Source organism: Prionailurus viverrinus, chromosome C2 (genome assembly GCF_022837055.1).
Source record: "Prionailurus viverrinus isolate Anna chromosome C2, UM_Priviv_1.0, whole genome shotgun sequence".
Lineage (NCBI taxonomy): Eukaryota > Metazoa > Chordata > Mammalia > Carnivora > Felidae > Prionailurus > Prionailurus viverrinus.
Window position 1 is genome coordinate 24,551,540 of NC_062569.1, and position 6,006 is coordinate 24,557,545.

A 6,006-nucleotide genomic window follows, 5' to 3' on the forward strand; every position below is an offset into this window, starting at 1 on the left:
AAAGACTTGTCCACCCTATCTTGTGGAAACAAGCTTGCTGCTGATTGCTTGAAAGCTCAAGGACTCTGTGGCCACCATAAGCATCTCACACTAAGCATAGAGCTTGTGAGCAGGGAAAGTGAAACCCAAGTTAAGAAGGCTAATGTTCATTGCCTTAGGCCATGTTTAAATCCCTACTGAGTAGTAGCACTCAACTTTGACTACTGACTTTCCTCCTGTCAGGAAAACTTTCATGGCCTCAAATTCACCAAAAAAAGTATTTCCATCTTAAACCTAGTTCACGGGATCTTATTTGACTAAATGATGTGATTTGAGGACAATCTTGGTCAAACTGCCCTCCTCTCTCATTGCTTCCAAATGAGAGGGTCCAATGGCAGAACCCTAGGGTATTTCCTTTTAGTAAAGGAAATTTCCTTTTAGTGCTGGCCGTGTTTCTGCTTTTATTTTTAGAAGCGTGTCTTCTGGAAAAGGCATCTAACCATTACTAGAGCTTAGAGACCTTTTAAGTTTAAAAATATATGTAAAGTGTCTTTTCTGGTTGACCCTCAGATATGGGGTGACCCATATCATGAATATGATAGATTTTGCTGTGAGGAGTCCTACTTCCATGACATTCCCTGGCTGGCAGGGTGGTAAATCCTAAGAGAATAATATGCCAAGTGGTAGAGATGAGTAAAGATTTCTAACTCTGCCAAGTACTCTGTTTACTTGAGAACTATTTATTGTCACCAAAAACTAATGTTAAATGCAGGACACATATTTGCCTAGTCTTACCCTTGGATTTTCCTAACTAAATGCTTCTCTCCCAGTGCTGAGTTTAGGGTATTCACTCATTCTGACATCTCGATGCAAAATAGGACCCTTGATTATATTTTCTGTGCGGTCTGCTTTTGTTTTTTAAGAAAATGTTGAGCATGAAGTGCCTTACTTAGCTCTTAAGAAATCCTCAGTGAAAGTTATTTCCCTTCATCTGCCCCTACCATTTCTTAATCTGAGATCTGGTTGATCATGTTCGTATCCCTTAATTCTTCACCTGAGAAATTACGTCTATTCCTACGTCTATTCCTCAGAACATAAAAATCAGCTCGCTTGCTGGCAGGAAAGCCCTGTATTGTTCATTCAGCCAATATTTATGAAGTACCTGCTTTCTGATGTAAAAATACGTCCTGGGAGAAGTAGATTGGGGTAGGGTGAAGTGGAGGAGTGGTATTCTAATTGAGCTCGGCGCTCAATGGAAGACGTGTGTAAAGCTTCAAAGTAGGGAGAGAGAGCAAGCCAAGGAGAATATACCTCGTTAGAAATACCTAAAGTGACACACAGCTTCACATGAAACCACGGTCCTCCCAGAGCACCAGTGATTTCACAAACATGGGCAGGGACCCATGGGGTCCTAAAGTAATACAGATATAGTGAACAGACTACCATATTGGGAACCAAAGGACCTTGCATCCAGGATTCGCCACATAGAACTGTGCAGTTTCAGAAGACTTTTAGCCTCTGAGCCTAGTTTAAGATTACAGTTCCAAGAGTAAAAGATGAAGCAAGGGAGAGTCTAACAACTGGATGCTTGCAGAGGGAAGACTGTTAATAGGCAGCCAATGCTTAAACACAGTTTTAAGCTGGACTTTGAAGCAAAAGGAAGGTGTGTTGTTGTAAGGAGACTAGGAGGGTTTTCTAGAAGGGGAATGGCATTTGCAGAGACATGCAAATGCAAATGATCTGTTAAAGGATGAATTTGACACCTGTAGTCTTCTACTAAACCCGCCTTCTCCCAAGATGTGGACACCCATGGCACACACTCTGTCATTTGTCAGCAGTGCAGCCAAACCCAGTAGTGACAAATTACAGGTCTGCCCCCCTCCTTGACCCATCACCACCTCTTAAACCACTACCACTCTGAGCACACATGTGACCCTAGATCAACCCTACATGTGACCCCTCTATTTTGTAACAGCCTGCATATTTCCTAGAGTCTGGACAGTCCTTTATATGAGATTGTCTGAGGTCAAGGTAGCTAAATCTCTATCAGAGATGAGAGAACCACAAAGAACAGAATCCACTTATATGGGTATTTAAGGTAATGGAAAAGGGAAACATACTAACCAATAATAGTAATAGTGACCAATGTGTTTGAAGTGGACCATTTTGGTTATCCCATGTAACTAATCTCTCCAGCAACCCTCTGAGATACGTATTGCCCCCATTACCAATGGATTTACACAGATCTCTGCCTAAGGTCATCAAAGTTCAAGGTGTTTAATGCTAGGACCAGTGCTCCAGAAAGTTCTGACAGAAATGATACAGCAGTCTGTTTTGCATGTAGGTGACTTCCTGTCCTGCCGGCTGACCTCACTTAGGTCAGTTCCACCGCCAGATAAAGGGCACTGCATCAGAAGGCAATCAAGTCAGTGGCAAGACCCCATCCTATGCCTCTTCATATCTGTCTCTGGCCCTTCCATCAGTGCCGTGTATGGAAGTGTGGGGGAGCTGAGGAGTCCAGATGACGTAGAATCTAGTCCTTGCTGTACACTTCCCTGTCATGAGACCTCAGATAATGGACCGGGGATTGCTAAGCTTGGCTCCCTTTTCTGTAATAGGATGACAGTCCTCATCTAGAATGGTTGTTGGGATAGTCAGATGAGGTAACGTGGCCATGTCGAAATGAAAGGAACACTGTCCTGAGCTTCTACGGTGGGCAACATACTGTGCTAATGTATTTACTCTTCATCGTAATCCTTTGAGAAAAGTTCTGGTATTACCCTCCGGCATAAGGAAGCTAAGTTCCACCTCCACTGTAGATAGATATTAGTTCTGTCTTGTCCCCTTTCCACTCCCCTTCTTAATGAGCTTACGTTACCTTTTGTCCCAGCCGTTCAAATGAAAACACGTTTATTCTAGCAGTGAAGACAAAGGGTTTTTAAGAAATTGAAAAAGTAGTTTGTGTGCCGCTTCCACTCCTGTTACAGTCAGAGATCTATTTCCGTGACGTTGACATGTCTTTAGATACAGTGGAGTCACCGTGGAACTCTTACGTTGATGAGATTTTGGGGTAATTTTCACAGAAGTAGTTATGTGAGATTTTCCCCCTTTAGTTTCAGTGCTCCAGCATTTATACTTTATAAAACTTAAGTAGAAGGAGATTGCAAAGAACATAAACTTCCTTCTACACAGAAACAAAAAGAAAGAGACTTTATCTCATCACTTACTCTGCCTCTTGCTATAAGGAAAAATGTGCATTACTATTTTACTATTTTAAAGCATGAGGAAAACATCATTATGTTTTTCCATTTTTGCATGTAGATGCAACTGAAAGCAGATTTGTTACTGAGAAGTTGTATATTAATAGAATGCTCATAAATGCTACCTTAAATCAATGCATAGTTGAACTAATGCGGCAAAGGATTGACATGGCCGGTGCTTTGTTGTTAGTAAAGTCAAAATTCCTGCATTCAAAAATGTTAAGTCTCCAGAGGTGCCCTTTGTTTTAATTTGGATTTCTGTGCCCTGGATTCCTTAAAGTGAGACTAGTGAGGTTTTATAGCAGAGGCTTATCATGAAAATTAAATGAAAAAATTAAATTATAGTGAGGTTTTATAGCAGAGGTTAATCCTTAAAATTAAATGAACATTATATACATGTGTGGGTTTTCAGGGCAGAAGGTTTTGGTTTTCATCAGATTCTAAAAGGTGATCTTTGATCCTGTCCAAAAAAATAAGGCTGAAAAGTTTCTGGGAAAGGGTATGCTGCTGAAGATAGTCAGGCTCTGGACTCTTCTCCCACCCTGGGAGTGCCCTTGGCTCGCCTCACTGCACAGCAGGCCAGAGCCAGCCTGGAACTTGAAGTTGTACTCTGCGTGCAGGAGAGGATTGGTGGGGCTGTCTCAGCCCCCTTTCAGTAAAGGAACTGGACGTCTTATATTCTGTGTAACAGGGAAGAGTTTAGCTGCCATACCAGGTCGAATAGTGTTTCCTCCCCATTCCATGTCCATCTGGAACTTGTGAATGTGACCTTTTGGTGAATAGAGTCTTTACAAGATATAATTACGTTGAGATGAGGTAAGACTTGATTAATCCAGTGACTGGTGTCCTTATTAAAAGAGGGGATTTTGAACACAAACATACAGAGAGAATGCCATGTAATGATGGAGACAAAGCCAAGGGATGCCAAGGATTGTCAACAACCTCCAGAGGCAAAGAAGAGTGCTTCCCTAGAACTTCCAGGGGACACGGCCCTGCCGACACCTTGACCCCAGACTTACAGCTTTCAGAACTGAGAATAAATTTCTGTTGTTTAAAAAAATTTTTTTTACATTTATTTATTTTTGAGAGACAGAGAGTGGGGGAGGGGCAGAGAGAGAGGGAGACACAGAATCCGAAGCAGGCTCCAGGCTCTGAGTTTCAGCAGAGAGCCTGAAGCGGGGTTCGAACCCACAGACCGTGAGATCATGACCTGAGCCGAAGTCGGATGCTCAACCGACTAAGCCACCCAGGCGCCCCAAATCTCTGTTGTTTTAAACCACCCAGTTTGTAGTACCTTGAGACTAATAGAGCTGCTAATAACATAATCCCAAAAGCAGTAGAATGAACACATCAAGAGGTTATTACTATTTTTTTCATAACTAAAAGAAGCCCAGAGGTGGGCAGTCCAAGCAGGTGTAGCAACTCCGTGATGTGCCCAGGGCCCCAGGCTTCCTCTGGTTCATCGCCCACAGCCCTTGAAAGCTGACTTGTGGAGCTCCTGCCAGCATTTCAGCAGGGAAAGTGGGAAGAGTAAAGGCCCAAAACCCATAGACTGAGTCAGACCCAATGAGGAGATTCCCAGAAGCTCCATCTGGGGACTTGCACCTCATTGGCCAAAGCTGTGTCACATGACCCACCTCGGCTGTGAAGGAAGGGGCGCAGGGTGCTGCCCTGAGTGTGATCTGGTGAGGATCTTGGTGAGGAAGGAGTAGAGGGTGGGGCTGGGGGGGTGGCCCACACACAGCTCTGCCACCTCTAGACCCAGGAGATGGTACCGTAGGGGGCACCTAGGCTTGTTGGCTGTTCATGCTTTTAAGCAAGCAAGAGCACATGGGATAAAGTGGCCTTTAGATCATGGGGCATCATTGCCACTTAGACCTGCAATGAAAAACAAGGGGCCTCTCCTCTTCCACCTTCACCGCCACTCCCCTCTTCAGCCTGCCCACTGCGAACACCACCACCACTCAGATGTATGGGTTTGTGGTGTCCAGGAGGGCACATTGGGAGCACTTGCTTCCTGAGATTTTCAGGCAATATGGCCAGTATGATTTTGTAAGATGTCAGGTAGATACCGCTACTTCTGTACTGGGGTGATAGATCATATATTTAAACTCGGGGGTACAGAAACCTCACTCTGGAGGTCCATTCCCACCAGTGGCAGAGTCCAAGGCTTAAGTCTGCCACTTAAAGGCAACTTTGTCTCTTACAAGTTAGCCATCTCAGCTGAACAAATGCCCCCAGTTAGAGTGTCTCCGCTTTGTCTCTTCTCCCTGCCAGGATGATGTCAGGGCTCTAGGATGGCTCACGTGTCTCTTTGGTCTTTGAGGAAGGATCTCTGGGTGCCCTCTGCGTCTTTGCTCGCCTCTAAGGAGATATCGGTTCCTGCATAGTTACCGGCCTCTGACCCCACTGGAGCCATTGACTGATTGCCCTGCTAGCCTGTAGCCTGTGACCCTAAAGGCCTTCGGCTGTGTTGCCGCTGACCACGGGCCCCACATTACACTGGAGGCAGGAGCCAGGCACTTTGGCCAAACCTTTTGATTCAGCATATGTTCCACAGAAGACCGTCAAAGGGGCAGGCAGGAGCTGAAGATCGAGCTGGGGCAGCAGGATACATCACATTTGCTTTCTGCGCGTTTCCTCTTTTCATGGTCCCCTGATCCGGCCTCCAGTGTCTCCTCTCCAAGAAGCTTCCCGTGCTTCTTCCAGATGTCCAGATGTCCCTGCATCCATTGGCTGAGCTTCCTCCCAGGGCCCCGGAGTTATT

At 44.9% G+C, this 6,006-nt stretch overlaps 1 protein-coding gene across 6 annotated transcripts in view; it reads left to right on the forward strand.

Annotated features, from left to right (window-relative positions):
• The window catches only part of TBC1D5 (TBC1 domain family member 5), a 583,027-nt gene that overhangs the window by 564,019 nt on the left and 13,002 nt on the right, over positions 1–6,006 (forward strand). The gene's annotated exons all lie outside the window — the stretch shown is intronic.